Raw genomic sequence first — 18,677 nt, 5'->3', positions numbered from 1 at the left:
CGAATGGATACCGTCGAAGTGCAGTAATTGCAATGTCTTTGGACACACCACAGCGCTATGTGCTACTAATAACATTGATAATCTTAAAGTGGTGGCAGAGGGTAAGAGGAATCTAAGAGCTATGAAATCTAAATCTACGGATAACAAGCAGAATCAGTTTCAGTGGCAGGTAGTTGGTAAACGAAACAAGGGTTCTGTGAGTGGGGAGAATGCTCCCTTGGCATCTGGTATACATATGTTTGATTGTAATATGAATGATCATCCAACAAGATGTGCGCAATGCTGCTTGTCATGAAGATGAAAATCCTTCCTCTCCTCTTATCTTGAAGAGTTTATGAGAAGACATGAAACAGGAGCAAGGGGCTGCAAGTGCTGCTTTAGATCAAGATACGAACGAGAAGTATAAGGATGACATCATGAAGCCAGTTGTTCTTCGATGAGTCGTTTTCAGTTCTTTAGAGAACCAAGGAAGGAGGATTATCCCACCAATACAACACAAGTGCGACAAACAATAAATTTTATTAATTTGAATTTCATAACTTACATGTCTAGTTATGTTTTTATTTATACTAACTCTAGACTTAAATAAATCCTAATGGACCCCCCCTTAGGTGGACTTATATAAGGACCACTTATAATTGATCTAAATAAGTAATAATAACCAAAAAACTAAGAAGAAAAATAATAAAAATCCAAAAATTACTATCTTAAATATGCTAGAATCAGATTTCTCACCATTAAAAAGTCCCAAATAGACTAGAAAATCTGATCTGTAGGTAGAATTTATTTTGAAATCTTCTTTCCTGCAGACATACCACCAGGTACCTCAAATTCTCAGTCTCATGCTCTTGTTTACTTTTCAGAATATGCATTCTCTGCCTCATGTCATCTTCAAGAAACTGATGTTAGTGCACTCATTGTTAAGTGGAAGTTTTTCTTGATTGGCTATGTCGCTGGGAAATTCCCAGGTTATGCTTCACTGTTATCCTTTATTAATCGAACATGACAGCATAAAGCTCATTTTACAATGCGTGATTCGGGTTGGTTGATCTTTGCATTCTCATCAGAATTGGAGATGTTAGATGTCTTAGGTACAGGTCCATATGATGTCTTTGGTAGGCCTCTTATACTAAAAATAATGCTTGATTTCATTGATTTTCAATCTCCTGATATGACCACAATGCCAATATGGATAAGGTTCCCTAATCTGCCATTATGATGCTAAAACCATATTTGCTTATCAAAAATTACAAGTATGATTGGGAAACAGATCCATTGTGATGACTCTATTGCACAAATGACCCAACTCTCATATGCTAGAGTTCTTATTGAAGTTGACCTGCTCTCCGACTTGCCATCCTCTGTCAATTTGATTCTGCCCAATGGCGCCACTTTACCTCAGCAGATTGTGTATGAATCACTTCCACGCTTTTGCAAACAGTGTAAGATTCTGGGACATTTAACTCTCACTTGCACCAAAGAACTCAAGCCTAGAAGTAAGAAGAGGCCTCATGAATCTTCAATTTGTTCAGCTAGGTCTAGCCCCTCTGCAAAGACAGCTGCAGTTGAGAAGCAGGAACCGTATTGTGCAGGCCCTTTTGTTGATCCCCAATTGGATCCAATGTCCATTGAAGTTGCTATAGCTGGTGCACTGAGGCCTCAGTCTTCTGGTCTAAAGAGGTCCAAAGCTGCTACATTTGAGCGCTCTGGCTCCACCCCTCCAATATACCATTCTGAAGTTGGGGCCATTGCAACTGTAGCCCCTCCCACGAGGCAATATCTCACTAAAAGCAAAGCAACTGCTATCACTTGTTTGGGGTCGCAAAGGAAGTCTAAGGCCCCTGCTGTTGATTTCCAGTCACTATATAGCTCAGATGACTCTGCTACATCATCCACTTTCTGATGATTTGTTTCATGTTTAGATTGGGAGGGTGATTCCTTGGTTTCTCATTAGCTATCTTGTATTACTTGTTTAATTTTGCTGATTTGCTGGTCTTGAGTTTTCTTTTCTGCAGGTGTTAGCTTTCTGGAGCAATATTTTTGGTTTGGTGTAATTTTTGTTTCCTGTTTCTTGTTGTAACTGAGCTGCCAGTTTGTTCTTGTGCAGTCTCTCTGTTAGTGGCGTCTTATCCTGTTGTTGCTGTTACAGGTGTTATTTTGGATTCAGAGCAGCTGTTCTGTTTTGGTGAATTTCCTGTCGTAGCTTAGTGGAAATTTGCTTTGTGTAGTTCTTTCTATTTGTGCATGTTCTGTGTCTATAGTTGTTGCTGCTGGTTTTCTGTTTAGTTCCTGTCAGTGCCTCTTGCTGGCATTTTGGGTTCCTTTCCAATATCAAGTGTTACTAGATGCTGTTGCTAGGTTTCTGGTTGGTGCCTGCTGCTGCTGGTTTGCTTCTGGCTGGTCTATGTTTGCTGATATGTTTCTGGGTGGTCTGCTCTGCTAGTTTTATAGTCAGAGCCTTTGTTGGTGTTTGGCCTTTTATTTGCATTTTGGGTTTTTCTCCAGTAGTTATGTCATACTGGTTGCAGGTTGTTTCTGGTTTTATCGGTTTTGAAGGTTCTTGCCTGCTAGTTAGGTTTGCTAGCTAGCTTAGGTTTTTGTTTCAAGGAGTCTGCTCAAGGAAGTCTGTTCCTTTTCTCTGGTTTGTATATGCCTATATAATTGATTTGCTGGTCTCCGGCTATATTTTATTTTGATTTTATAAAATTTCTTACATTTGATAAAAAAAAAATCTTTCTCAGAGTTTTCATCACTTTCTATCAAAAATAGTGTGATTTTATAAAGGGCTTATAATGTATGATTTGCATGTAAAAATCATACATTATTGTATTTAGAATTCCACTCTATTGTTGTTGTTGTTGTCGTCGTCTATCTATTTTCACCCTAATTTATAAAAAGTTACCTTTAAATAGTTATTTTACATGATTGGGGAATTTACTTGATTCATCATTGGGTTAGCATTTGACATATCAATTTATTACTTCATCTTATCTAAAATTTAAGTGAATTTATTGGGGATGTTCATCCTAAATTACAATATTTTTTCCTCTTAATTTACCATTTTTCAATTAAGGATTACCTTATTAACACTAGTTCACATGAACTCATAAAAACACTCCGAGTGTTAATAGGATTTAAGACATAAGTTATTTGGCCTAGTATAGAAATAATTGGGCTTATGGACCTTGGAAGCCCATATGCCAAGCGTGGGGCTTTACTATCCATATGAGCTTATAATAAAGCCTATTCAATATTTTGTCTCATCACCATCCATGTGGGTTAACCTAAAAGGTTGGCCTTGCACATAACATTAGCCTAACTAGGGTTAACCAGTCTACTATCTTTGAATGAATTTGAATTAGTATAAAACATGACTTGTTTCAATCTAATTAAAATTAAAAAGATGTAGAAGAAAAGAGGTTTAAATAAAGATGAAACCAAAATTTTAAAGAAATTGAGCAAAAAAGAAAAATGTTAAAAATTATGAGACAATTTTTCCTACCTTTTTATTTCTCTAAAGAAAAAAACCTACTATTTTGTTTTCATCTTTTGTGTGTGTTGATCATTGTAGGAGTAAAACTAGCATAAAATCCAAAATATCTTCTCCATAATACAAAAGAGTTTTGGGAATGGGGATTAACATTCATTCTTACATGGATCATCGCTTGAGATTGAGTAGTTGGATGACTTGTAGGTTCACTACAACTGAAGTCTTAAGAGATATTTTTTTATGTGATTGTTATCATTTGAAGAATAAGTTATTTTCATGTCATTAGATAGATTTTGATTGATTTTGACTAACATGGATCATTGTTGAGAGGTGAAATTTGTTGCGTCAATGCTTTAATGACTTACATGAGGAACATACTAGATGAGAATGTTTAACAATCTAATTAATAGATTTATAAGAAAAATGACCTCCTCTTATAGGTTATTAGTCTAAAAAGAGTATTGCTTTTAAATAAGCACGTGGCATTGGCTTCATAGTCCCCTATAAAGAATATAGTCCATCCTCAACCTTACCTTGCACTAGTAGTTGTCTAGTGCTATGATCTTTTATAAAATTAAATGATATGGTTGAAATTAAAAAAAACTAATGCTTATATTTATGGAATTATTATTATATACATATATAATAATAATAATAATAATAATAATAATAATAATAATAATAATTTTCTTATAATATGAGGAATATATACAAATATTTGTTGTGAGGAAAGAGTAGATGCACTAGTATGTGTTATGTACCAACCAATAACTTTACATATAACAAACACACAACAGAAACTTTGCAGTCTTTAGCCAAATTTAAACTACCCAAGTCTAGAGTAATGTGATTTGTTGAAGCAATGTCTTGATGGCAATTTGAAGGAGGATAGATGCACTAGTGTGTGTTATGGACATATTAACATTTGATTGACTATAAAAATTTGTATAATGAGCTATTAGAGTGGTTGGAAAGATACAATTTAAATTGTTAGTAGGATTATTGAAGGGTCTATTTTGCCTTAATGGTTTATATATCCTCTTATAGGTTGTTGAGTGATTATGTCAATCATAAAGTTTGTACGAACCTCTCTTATTATTGAATTGATTGTTCCAACTTGCTAATATAACTTTCTTTAATAAACATTAGAATTATTATTCTCATAATAAATGTTGTTATATGAATTAGTAATGATGGAATTACCATCATCAGACAATTACTAACAACAAAAATTAATATTTTTTTATTTCCACCATATTAGCTATTGGATTTCTCATGTTAAAACTATTAACAAGGTAATAAATCAATATTTTTTTATACCTTGTCTAAAAAGGACCAATAACAGGGTGTTAACCCATTAACATTTAGGTCTAGATGAAACATGTTTGCTCACTTCCAAGCTTAACATACATAGATTCAACCACGTGCTAAACCTAAATGGAAATAGGATTTGCGAATGTCTGACTCAATGTTCTTGGGTGAGCCATGAGCTGATAAAGATCAGCCCAACACCAAGCGTAATCATGCCAACGACCCATTGGAGGTGCCAATTGGGCCAATCACAAGAGCTAGGGCAAAGAAGCTTAAAGAAGCATTGAATGAGCTTGTTCAGAACATATAGAGCAACATGGACCTAGATGGGCATGAGACATTTAAGGAGCATGAAGGGCAGCCTTTAATCCATCTAGTTCACGTCCAAGAAGAGCCCAATTCGTGTGGAACATGGGGTTGATGTGTCCGGCCCAATACCAGCTTTGTTAGGGTTGTTTTTCCTAATGCTACAAGGATAAAAAGTCAGCAATTGATTCTCCTAATTAAGTAAGGAAGTTGGCCATATCTTATTCCTAAAGAGGAGAATTATTTAATGCTTTTCCTAACTTAGGAAGGAAAGTAATTAAATCAGCAACAAAGGAGGAAATTTGTTTTTCTTATTTGTCAAAGTTAAACAAGGAAATCCAACCTAATCAAGGACATCAAGGGGGAGCAGCAACACAAATTTTCCAAATCAGATTTGTCCTAGTTTATTTGGGACTTCTTAAGGGTGACAAATTTGATAATATTTAGCATGATAATTTTTGGAATTTTATTATTTTTATTATTTTCTTCTTAGTTTTTGGGTTATTATTACTTATTTGGGTCAATTGTAAGTGGGCATAACCAAACATGTAAGGTTATGTAATTTTCAGATCAATAAACTTCTTTGCTGCACTTATTGTGTGTTGGTGGGATAATCTCCCTTCCTTGGTTCTCTAAAGAACTGAAAACGACTTATCGAAGAACAACTGTCTTCGTGGCGTAATCCTTATACTTCTCATTCGCGAATCAATATTCGTTGGGTGGGGGTCTCCGTTTTCAATAGTGCTGATGCCTAGGTACAAGTTATCTTTGTGTCACACTCCTATCAAACCTGATTTACTTGGCTTTCCGGGAATTGGTGTCTTTGCGTGTGGGTTGCGTGACCACGTGATCACGAGGTTCACATCATTTGGTATCAGAGCTTCGCTCCACTAATCAGGTTATATCCTTCTAAAATTTTTGTTTCTTGTTGATTCCGCAAAAAAATTCCTTAGTATCCAATTTCTTATTCTCCTTGAATTTGCGGCATATAAAAAAAAAATTTGTTATTTCATTTTGTTATTGTTCAAAATAATCAGTAGCATCAAAAACAAAAAAAAAAAAGAGAAAAGAGAAAAGCAAAAAAAAAAAAATCGTTCAAAAAAAGATGTTATTGGATTTTGCCGCAGAAAACTAAACAAGAGAAAATTGGATCAAATCAACTCGGAATTAGCTCAACTTTTATAATCTGATTACTGGGCTCCTAATCGCAGTACAAATCAAATTTGGGGTCAATTGGATATCGTTTGCTTTGGGTTTCAAATTCGGGTCTAATCAGGTCTGATTCATAACGTTTTTGTGTCAGTATATCAAACTTTGTCGTAAATTGCTCAAACTTTTTATTCTGTCTATTTGGGTTGATAACACACTATATCTGAAATTTTAACTCAATTCGACGTCATTTACTTTAGGTTCCAGATTCAGACTTAACTCTTCGTAAACGGGTCTGTTTTGCGTCAACTTTTGAAATTCGCTTGCTTTCTGTTGTTTTCATTTCTTGCAGTTTATCTTCATCATATACAACATATTTGGGTGTTGTTTCATCATTTTGCATATTTTTTGTTTCTGTTTTTTATTCGAGTCTTCAGTTTCGTTCATATTTCGGATAGACTCGCTTGCTACTCGCGAGACTATCATCGCAGTTTCGTTTTGCTTGTTTTCTAGTTTTTATTGCTTCTTGAATCATATATATATTTGGATTGCGCTGCCAAGATGGTTCTATTTGGTGTTGGTTTCAGTTTCACAAGAACCGCGGAAGGTGAGATGAGAGGTGTGAGCGTGTGAGGATATTAAGAGTGTTTGAGCGAAACACAAGCGACGTGAGGATAATTTTTTTTTACCACTAACTAATTATTGCAGGTACTATCATGTCAGATCAAAACAACACACCACCCCATCCCGGGGGAGAACTTACGTTCCAAATGCAAGCCATGACGCAGATGATGGAGAGGACGAATTTTGTGATGGGAAATGTGTGTGACAGACTTGATAGGGTAGAGAAACGTGGTAACGAGGCTGGTACAAGCACCCAAAATATGAGGAAGCTTGGGGCTAAACCGAAAGCAAACAATGGCGGTAGGGCCGAAAGGCCAAGGTGCGCTGATTATGAGGATTTTGAGGAGGCCGTTGATGATATTGGTGATGATGGTTTTGAGGATGCGGCCATAGGCCATCATCGGGAAGGTTTTCGGCAGCCTAGAAACCGAAGGGATTATGGGAATAAAACTAGGGGCCAATTCGGCCAAAGGGAAAATTTCCGTAGTGTTAGGGGACATGCTGATTTAGATGGTGATTTGGATGCCATCAAACTGAAAATATCTTCTTTTCAAGGTAAAAACGATCCCGATGCATATTTGGAGTGGAAGAAAAAGGTGGTTGGATTTTTTATTGCCATAACTATTCGGAAGTGAAGAAAGTAAAATTAGTAGTCATCGAATTCACAGATTATGCACTGATATGGTGGGATCAGAATGTTATTAGTAGAAGATGGAGTGGAGAGAGGGCGGTAGCGTCGTGGGAGGAGATGAAAGCGTTGATGAGAAGGCGATTTGTGCCTAACCACTATTATAGAGATTTGTATTTGAAATTGCAGGGTTTGAATCAGGATTCTAGGTCCGTGGATGAGTATTTCAAGGAGATGAAGATTGCCATGATTCGGGCCAATGTGATTGAGGATCGGGAAGCTACCATGGCTTGATTTCTAAATGGGCTGAATAGGGACATTGCGAATGTTGTAGAATTACAACATTGTGTGGAATTGGAGGACATGGTCCATATGGCAACGAAGGTGGATAGGCAAATAAAGAGAAGGGGCAGTACATGTTTTCAGACCAATTCGGCTTCATCTTCCTCAACATGGAGGCCGAATTTGAAAAGAGAGGGGGCTGTCCAACCAAAGGCTTATGCAAAGGTCGAACCAGCTAAGGCCAAAAGGGATACTCATACGGATGGGAAAGGTAAATCTGAATCTCAACCTACTCGTGATAGAGATATTAAATGCTTTAAGTGTTTAGGGAAGGGGCACATTGCATCTCAGTGTCCAAACCGAAGAGTTATGCTTACAAGAGACAATGGGGAGGTTGAATCTGAAACTGACAAATCTGAAAGTGAAGATATGCCACCTTTGGTGGATTGTAGTGATGAGGAGATTGCATATCCTGTTGCGGGGGAGGCCTTGGTTATAAGGCGTGCGCTGAACATGCAAATCAAAGAAGATGATATAGATTAGCAACAGGAAAATAGATTTCACACTCGATGTCACATCTAAAAGAAGGTATGTAGCATGATAATTGATGGAGGTAGTTGTGCTAATGTTGCTAGTGATACTCTTGTGAAGAGATTGAATCTGAGTTGTGTTAAGCATCCGAGGCCTTATAGATTGCAATGGTTGAATGAATGTGGTGAAGTGAGGGTTACTAAGCAGGTTGTGATTGCGTTTGCTATTGGGAAGTATTCCGATGAGATTTTGTGTGATGCTAGTCACTTACTTTTGGGGCGTCCATGGCAGTTTGATCGGAAAGCGATACAAAATGGGTTTAGAAATAGGTTCACTATTGTAAAGGATGGTAAAACCATCACTCTTGTACCTCTTTCTCCAAAACAAGTGTATAATGATCAAATGAAATTAAAAAAGGAATGTGAGGATGGGAAGAGTGAAAATTCACGTGAGGACAATGGTGAGAGAAAACCATCAGATTCGGCTAAACCTAAATCATTAATTAAACCGGTTGAGAGTGGAGGTAAAAACCGAGGAGTGAAGAAAGTAAGCTTGTGTGATGATAATACTGTGGAAAAATTAAAGAAACAACCCAATTTTTATGCAAAGGGATCTCAAATCAGATCTGCATTTTTCACTAATAAGCCAATGATCTTACTTGTGTATAAGGAGGCTTATTTTAACACTAACGATCTTGATTATGCTATTCCTAGTGTGGCTGTTTCTTTGATGCAGGAGTTTGATGATGTATTCCCCGAAGACATCCCTAATGGATTACCACCATTAAGGGGGATTGAACATCAAATTGATCTTGTGCCCGAAGCTTCAATTCCTAACCGTCCAGCCTATAGAAGCAACCCCGAGGAGACGAAGGAGCTTCAAAGGTAAGTAGATGAGTTGATGATGAAGGTGTACATTCGTGAGAGTATGAGTCCTTGTGCTGTGCCAGTGCTACTTGTGCCTATAAAGGATGGTACATGGAGGATGTGTGTCGATTGTCGTGCCGTCAATAACATAACGGTAAAGTATCGACATCCTATTCCTAGGCTTGATGACATGTTAGATGAGTTACATGGATCATGTATTTTCTCTAAGATTGACTTAAAAAGTGGGTACCATCAAATTAGGATGAAAGAGGGTGGTATCATGTATGGCAAGAACGGAATGCAAGGATCTTTGCTGGAATGTCTAGAACTTTGAATTTGGTCTTTAATCAAATCGAATGTATCATTCGTGATAAGCTTGATTTGATGAGGAATGTCGCACCAACAAATGAAAACAAAAGGATCCAACGAGCTTGGAGGGTGAATACCATAGATTCTTAATTTGTTAGTTAGCTGGTTGTATTGGTTTCCCTAACGAATCTAGTGAGGTTTCAGTTTTATGGTCGGTGGCTAGCCTGTAGCCATCTGTTGTTTTATATTTCTGTTATCATTGTAAATCTGGGGTATGCCCCTTATAATGTTTGTATCTTCTTCTTTTAATACATACGTCAACTTACCAAAAAAAAAAGGATGAACGAGGGTGATGAGTGGAAAACTGCATTTAAGACTAAGCATGGTTTGTATGAATGGTTAGTCATGGCGTTTGGACTTACAAATGCACCTAGCACGTTTATGCGTTTAATGAATCATGTATTGCGTACGTTTATAGGTAAGTTTGTTGTTGTGTATTTTGATGACATTTTGATCTATAGCAAGAACTTAAATAAGCATCTTGATCATTTGCGTAATGTACTTAGTATGTTGTGTAGTGAGCAATTATATGCTAATCTTAAGAAGTGTACCTTTTGCATGGAAAAAATTGTGTTTCTTGGCTATGTCGTAACTGCGCAGGGTATCGAGATGGACGAGGAGCAAGTTAAGGCCATCCGGGATTGGCCTACACCAAAATGGGTAAGTGAGGTAAGGAGTTTTCATGGACTTGCTAGTTTTTATAGAAGGTTTGTGAAGGATTTTAGTACTATTGCTGCACCTTTAACTGAAATTGTGAAAAAATTTGTTGGATTCAAATGGAATGATGAACAGGATGAGGCTTTTAATTTGTTGAAAGATAAACTTTGTTCGGCACCTGTTTTAGCTTTGCTAGACTTTACGAGAGCTTTTGAAGTTGAATGTGATGCGTCAGGTATTGGTCTAGGAGCTGTGTTAATGCAGGATAGGAGGCCTATTGCGTATTTCAGCAAAAAACTTAATGGGGCAGCCTTGAATTACCCAACATATGACAAGGAGCTCTATGCCTTGGTAAGAACTTTAGAGACGTGGCAACATTACCTGTGGCCCAAGGAGTTTGTGATACATTCTGATCATGAATCATTGAAGCACTTGAAAGGGCAAGGTAAGTTGAGTAGGAGACATGTCAAATGGGTTGAATTTATTGAAACCTTTCCGTATGTGATCAAGTATAAGCAAGGGAAAGAAAACATTGTGGCTGATGCACTTTCGCTCAGGTATGTTCTTTTATCTACTTTGGATGCTAGATTTCTAGGATTTGAACACATAAAAGAATTGTACAAGGATGATAGTGATTTTGCAAATGTTTACGATGCTTGCGAAACTTTGGCTTTTGGAAAGTTTTATAGACTTGATGGATATTTGTTTAAAGAGAATCGTTTGTGTGTTCCATTAAGTTCTATGCGTGAATTGCTTGTACGTGAAGCACATGGAAGCGGGTTGATGGGGCATTTTGGTGTTGTTAAGACTTTGGATGTCTTGCATGAGCATTTTTATTGGCCTAAAATGAAAAAGGATGTGCAACGCATATGTGATAAATGCATAACGTGTAGAAAAGCAAAGTCTAGGACTCAACCACATGGCTTGTATACCCCTTTGCCTGTACCAAAAGAACCATGGGTAGACATTTCAATGGACTTCGTCTTAGGTTTACCTAGGTCAAAACGGGGTAGGGATTCCATCTTTGTAGTTGTTTATAGGTTTTCAAAGATGGCACACTTCATTCAATGTCATAAAACTGATGATGCAACTAACATTGCTGATTTATTCTTTAGGGAGATAGTATGGCTTCACGGGGTCCCTAAGAGCATTGTTTCTGATAGAGATGTTAAGTTCCTTAGGATTTTTGGAAGGTGTTATGGGGAAAATTGGGTACTAAACTGTTGTTTTCAACTACTTGTCTCCCCAAAACAAATGGACAAACCGAAGTAGTTAATAGGACCTTAACACAACTTCTGCGTGCTGTCATTCAAAAGAACTTAAAGAATTGAGAAGATTGTTTGCCATTTATAGAGTTTGCATATAATCGTAGTGTGCACTCTACTACTGAATTTTCACCATTTGAAATTGTGTATGGATTTAACCCTTTAACTCCAATGGATTTGATTCATTTGCCAATTGATGAAAGGGTTAGTCTGGATGGTAATCGTAAAGCACAGGTGGTGAAAACACTTCATGAGAGTGTGCGGCAACAGATTGAAAAGAGGAATCGTGTGTATGCGCCCAAAGCCAATAAGGGGTGCAAACATGTTGTCTTTTAGCCCGGCGATTGGGTTTGGGTGCATATGCGCAAGGAGAGATTTTCGGCCCATAAGAAATCAAAGCTACAACCACGAGGAGATGGGCCATTTCAGATCCTTGAGATGATCAATGACAATGCTTATAAAGTTGATTTGCCAGGTGAATATGGTGTTAGTGCTACCTTTAATGTTTCTGATCTTACTCTGTTTGATGTAGGTGATGATTCGAGGTCGAATCCTTTTGAAGAGCGAGGGGATGATACGGATCAGCCCCACACCAAGTGTAATCATGCCAACGACCCATTAGAGGTGCCAATTGGGCCAATCACAAGAGCTAGGGCAAAGAAGCTTAAAGAAGCATTGAATAGGCTTGTTCAGAACATATGGAGCAAAATGGACCTAGATGGGCTTGAGACATTTAAGGAGCATGAAGGGCAGCCTTTAATCCATCTAGTTCAGGTCCAAGAAGAGCCCAATTTGTGTGGAACATGGGGTTGAGGTATCCGGCCCAATACCAGCCTTGTTAGGGTTGTTTTTCCTAATGCTACAAGGATAAAAGGTCAGCAATTGATTCTCCTAATTAAGTAAGGATGTTGGCCATATCTTATTCCTAAAGAGGAGGATTATTTAATGCTTTTCCTAACTTAGGAAGGAAAGTAATTAAATCAGCAACAAAGGAGGAAATTTGTTTTTCTTATTTGTCAAAGTTAAACAAGGAAATCGAAGCTAATCAAGGACATCAAGGGGGGGGGAGCAACACAAACTTTCCAAATCAGATTTGTCCTAGTTTATTTGGGACTTCTTAAGGGTGACAAATTTGATTCTAGCATATTTAGCATGATAATTTTGGAATTTTATTATTTTTATTATTTTCTTCTTAGTTTTTGGGTTATTATTACTTATTTGGGTCAATTGTAAGTGGGCTTCATATAAGTCCACCTAAGGGGGGTCCATTAGGGTTTTCTTAAGTCTAGAGTCAGTATAAATAAAGGCATAACCAAACATGTAAGGTTACGTAATTTTCAGATCAATAAACTTCTTTGCTGCACTTATTGTGTGTTGGTGGGATAATCTCTCTTCCTTGGTTCTCTAAAGAACTGAAAACGACTTATCGAAGAACAACTGTCTTCGTGGAGTAATCCTTATACTTCTCGTTCGCGAATCAATATTCGTTGGGTGGGGGTCTCCGTTTTCAATAGTGTTGGTGCCTAGGTACAAGTTATCTTTGTGTCACACTCCTATCAAACCTGATTTACTTGGCTTTTCGGGAATTGGTGTCTTTGCGTGTGGGTTGCGTGACCATGCGATCACGAGGTTCGCATCATGAGCCGAGTCTAAACAAATATGGGTCCAAGTTCATATATGTTTTGCAAGCTACAAAACCCAACATACTAAGGTTCAGCCACGTGGTGAACCTCCACGAACATGGGCCTAATGAGCTACTAAACCCAACATCCTTGGGTCAACCACGAGTTGAGTCCAAGTGGACATGGGGCTTGCAAGCAACTAGACCCAACACCATTAAGTTCAGCCACATTCAAAGTCCAAACAATCATGGGAAAGATAAGCTGTCAAACTAAACATCCTTGGTCAGCCATGTGCTAAGCCTAAACAGATGTGGGTCTGATGAGTTGCCAGACCTAATACTCTTAGGTTCAGCTAAGTGCTAGGTCCAAGCCAACATGGTTTTAACGAGTTGCTAGACTCAATGCGGGGGTTCAGCCACGTGCTGTGATGTGATTCAAGCACCAAAGGATCCATTGGAGGTTTCGATTGGTCCAGTTACAAGGGTTAGAGCAAAGAGGTTCAAAGAGGCTTTCAACGGAATTCTTCAAGATATTTGGGCTAAGGTGGACTTCAAGAGGATATTAAAATAATGAGGAGGCTTTCAATAGACTTCTTTAAGATACGTGGGCTAAGGTGGACTTCAAGAGGATATTAAATAGTGAGGAGCAAGCCGTGATTAATCTTATTCATGTTCAGGAGGGGCTTGTTGGTAGAACCAAGACCATTATATAAGTATTGAGAGAAAAAGACTAGATTCGGATAGTTTGACCTTACGCTACTTTTTTTATATCATAACTAGCCCTATAGGTCTAATGTTGAGGTGATTCTAGTTAGGCTGGAAACTAGGCTTCCATACCTTTTCAATGGTATATGGCAAGCCTTCTAATTCTTTAAGATGAGAGAGAACCATCCGTTTGAAGTTGGGCTTTGCTGCTGCCAGACAGAATGTGGAAATAATCGAACTTATCTTATTAAATAAGTTGGCCTATTAAACTTTCTTTATTTTGTGAGGAAACACTTGTTTGGGTTTCAGACTTGTTTATTTTAATTAGTTTGGACTAGTTTTAGGTTGGGTTGCTTATTATTTAAATTGGGTTTATATGTGACCCATTAGGGAAATTATGGTTTTTGGCTTGGGGTATAAATACTATTGAGAATAATTTTCAGCACACTTTTTTTTGGCTAATAATATTCTGATTTTTGCCTACTTTTGGTTGCCAATCTTGGTTCTTGATTGACCTTTCAATTCTTTATAGAATTGACCAATCTTTGTTGTGAATTTATTCTCCTTTTGCTCGTCTTCAAGTGTAGGCGTTGTGATTGGGTTGGTTTATAGTCTTGTTGCCTTGGAGTATGTCTTTCATTGTGATAGCCTAATCCTAATTTCAGTGACCTTGGGTTAGATAGATCTTGAGTTTGCGAATTCCATTCAATTTCGCTAAGGTTTGCATCAATTGGTATCAGATCATATCTAATCACAGGTTATATCCTTCAATTGTGTCTTTTGTTTTAATTTTTTAGGAAAGAAAATTGGTCATTGGGAATTTGTGTTGCTCTTTATTTTTTTTAGGTTCTATCATTGTTTGATTTAATTTTCAATTTGGATAGTAAATCTCCTTAGTATCATTGCTTCCATTTAGTTTATTTCATGTCTTCGAATCATCATATTACTCGCACATGTTTGCATTGCTACTCGTGAATTTGTCATCGTAGTTTTGTTTTGTTAGTTTCGTAAATTTCTTGCTTCTTGAGTATATATCAAATTTATAAATTCATTGTATAGTTGGTTGCTTTTCTGAATTGTTGCTAAGTGATTTTAAGAACTAAAAAAAGACAATTCGAGTGGAAACGGCGTAGTGAGCATATTAGAGTGAAAAGCCTATAAATTAGTGTGAAATACGAGTGTGTGAGGTGTTATTTTTATTGCTAATGATTTTTGTGCAGATTTAAAAAAAGAAATAATATCTTCTAATAGTGTGCCACGAAAGAAGGGTGAAATCCCAAAAGATGGGCTTTCGAGAATACAACAACAGATGGAATTTATGTTTGGTGAGCTAATGACTAGGATTGAAAAATTGGAGACTAGGTCTGATGGGGGACATAGTAAAAAAGGTCGAGAAACTAGGAAGGAGGAAAGTGTTGCTGGAAACTCTACAGATGAAGCCGGGGATGATCTTAATTGTGGTGGTGGGTTCCGTACACAAAGGGGAGAGAGGTATGAGAATCTGCCAAGGAGGGGACATATTCGACCATATAGGGATTTTGAGTATAGAGGGGATTTTGATGATTTGGGTGATGTAGACCGAAATTTGGGTAGTATTAAGTTAAAAATCTCAGTATTTAAGGGAAAAACTGATCCAAAAGCTTTAGATTGGGAAAAAAAAGGTGAAGATGATTTTCGACATCCATAGGTACTCTGATGAAAAGAAGGTTAAGTTAGTTGTAGTGGAGTTTACTGTTTGGTAGGAGAGATTAGTGGTAGAAAGAAGAAGGAATAGAGAAAGACCAGTTAGCACATGGAAAGAGTTGAAGACAATAATGAAGAAGAGGTATGTTCCTAAACACTTTTATAGGGAGTTGTTTAATCATTTACAAATGATTACACAAGGTAATAAGAGTGTGGAGGAGTATTAGAAAGAATTAGAGGTGGTTATGATTAGAGTTAATGTTAATGAAAATGAGGAAGTTTCTATGTCTAGGTTTTTGAATGGCTTGAATAGAGACATAACTAATGTTGAGCAACTAATTAAAAATCCTTTCTTTGGGCAAGTAATTAAAAATGTGGAGCAAATTATGAAATCCTTTCTTTGGGCTTGGGGAAAGATTCTAAAGCTCAGATCCTTAGCATGGCTGAAGATGAAGTACATCATAGGAGATGGAATGACAACCTCTCTGTGGTTTGACAATTGGCATCCTCACAGCCCACTCGCGGATTCTTACGGGGAAAGATTCATCTATGATTCAGGTATGGCCAAGAACGCGAAGGTGAATGTGCTAATTCATAACTCAGAATGGAAAACTCCTACCACCCAAGCTATTGGCTGGCACCCCATTATAGAAGCTATTCCTTCCAATTCTAATCCTAAGATGGGGCAAAAGGATGAGATAGTTTGGTTGGATTCGCCAAATCACAGATTCTCGATCAAAGTAGCTTGGGAACAACTAAGACGTCATTGTCAGATAGTTGAATGACATGACATTGTGTGGTTCAAAAATGTTGTTCCAAGACATTCATTTCTTCTATGGATGGTTGTTCAACAGAAACTCACAACTCAAGATAAAGTTCATCGGTTTGGTATACATGGTCCCCATAGATGCTCACTCTGTCTCCGCAACAATGAGGATCACAACCACTTGTTCTTTGAATGCTCCTATACTAAAGCGATCTGGTGGGATGTTTGTGACAGATGCGACATTCCAAGAATGACAAAAGGCTGGGATGAATGGATTCGATGGGCCAATGTCTCTTGGCATGGCAAGAGTTTCGTCAATTTTTCTCGTAAACTGAGTTTTGCAGCTACAATGTATCATGTATGGCAAGAACAGAACACAAGGATCTTTGCTGGAATGTCTAGAACTTCGAATTTGGTCTTTAATCAAATCGAATGTATCATTCGTGATAAGCTTGATTTGATGAGGAATGTCGTACCAACAAATGAAAACAAAAGGATCCAACAAGCTTGGAGGGTGAATACCATAGATTCTTAATTTGTTAGTTAGCTGGTTGTATTGGTTTCCTTAACGAATCTAGTGAGGTTTCAGTTTTATGGTCGGTGGCTAGCCTGTAGCCATCTGTTGTTTTATGTTTTTGTTACATTGTAAATCTGGGGTATGCCCCTTATAATGTTTGTATCTTCTTCTTTTAATACATACGTCAACATACCAAAAAAAAAAGATATGCAATTTGGGGGGGGGTTTGGACATTATCTAGGCTAAAGCAAAAGAAAACAGAAAACTATCAAACGAAATTTAATAAAATCAGAAAATTATGGAAACAAACCTTGGTCACAAGCACACATCCACCTACAGAAATCAAAACTGATTATGGAAACAAAACATCAATTTATATTCTGAATATTTGTCTCTTCTAAACATTGGTTAGTTAACGGATCCGCCGTATAACTAACCTTAACCATCAAACAACCACAGTGTCTGCACTAGTAATTTAATTCAATGACAGCCTTAAGAACTAGATAAGTTGATTAATCAAGAAAACATAACTGTCCGTCTATGTTTGATTTGATTGAATGTTCTCCCTAAGTTAATAACGTCGATCCGCCACAATTATTAAACTCAGTTGCTTCACAAGTTCATATACCACAACTCCGGTTTTGATATCAAACTTAGCAATAGATTGTCTACAATAATAACTTAGAGTCCGCTCTAGCAATTAAAATAAACAATCATAGAAAAATAAGCATAGGAGAACAAACATATTCATCATATAAACTGAAAAGAAAAGGTAAAATAAATCTCACAGTTCTTGAAATCCGAAGGTTTCCGTGTCCTTGCAACCAAGAAAAAGTGTTTAGCCTTGCATGTTTGTTGAAAAACTAATCAAAAAGAAGGAAGAATTCATGATTTAGGGTTTCTTAGAGGAAGGGGGTGTTTTTCTCTTCTTGGCTGGTTCCCCCCCTTCTCTCTTTCTTTTTATATGCAAAGAAACCCTAGTCTCTATTTTACAAAATAGTCCTTCCTTAAGTTGACACTTTACGTTTAACTACTTCAATAACTATTTTTCCTAAAAAGGAGAAATAGCCTTGCATGAAATCTTCAAACTCTGACTTAAAGGAGCTAAATTGCTGATATAAAAACTTGGATGTTGGTTTAGATGCTTCGGAATGTAATTTGGACTCGTTTCTTCACGAAACCTGTTCGCTGGCAGAATTCAGTTGTCATATTTGGAAAATCATATCTCCCTCATATGACATCTTTTTTGGCTGCAATTTGGAGCGTGGATAGGTGTTTGAATTATGAATCCAAGACAATTGAGTTTGCATCAATTGGACTTATGTAGCTCCAGATATTAAATTTTGAATGGCCAAAGGTCAACACTGGCAGAATGCGAGATTTGACTTTGCAGGATGTGATTTTCATGATCTTTCTCCTTTTATTTTTCTTGCTTTACATTTCCAGAAAGGTGTGGATATTAGCTTTTTAGTGCCACTGGAATCACTTCATTTCGATCTCTAGAACTCACGCTCTGCATAAAACATCGACTGAACGTCATATCTGTCAATTACCTCCAATTTACTCCTTTTTGCATCTTTCATCTAAAAATACCTTCAAGACATAAAACAAAGAATATCAAGGCATTATATATATAAAACATGGACAAAACATTAGGTAGATGTGGGTGAAACTATCAAATAATATGGTTACATCAAATACCCCCACACTTAGCTCTTGCTCGTCCTCAAGAAAGGATAGGTAAAATCAAATTGAAGTTAAATTAAATGAAATCACTATGACTAATCTTCTAATCTCCCATCAATATCCAAGAATATATGCATTATAAACAAGAACACAATTAAGAAGGATAAAGAGTATAAATTTTAATGAATTTATTTACATGCAAACTTCAAAATTCAATTAAT

The 18,677-nt window shown here is 37.1% G+C and overlaps 1 pseudogene; it reads left to right on the top strand.

Moving 5' to 3' along the window:
* The first annotated feature begins 1,297 nt into the window (after positions 1-1,297).
* Positions 1,298-15,491, top strand: LOC133668704 (uncharacterized; annotated as a pseudogene).
* The last annotated feature ends 3,186 nt before the right edge of the window (positions 15,492-18,677 follow it).

Source organism: Populus nigra, chromosome 11, assembly GCF_951802175.1.
Source record: "Populus nigra chromosome 11, ddPopNigr1.1, whole genome shotgun sequence".
Classification (NCBI taxonomy): Eukaryota; Viridiplantae; Streptophyta; class Magnoliopsida; order Malpighiales; family Salicaceae; genus Populus; species Populus nigra.
The sequence above is the reverse complement of the archived record's forward strand: the minus strand, read 5'-3'. Positions and strand labels throughout refer to the sequence as shown.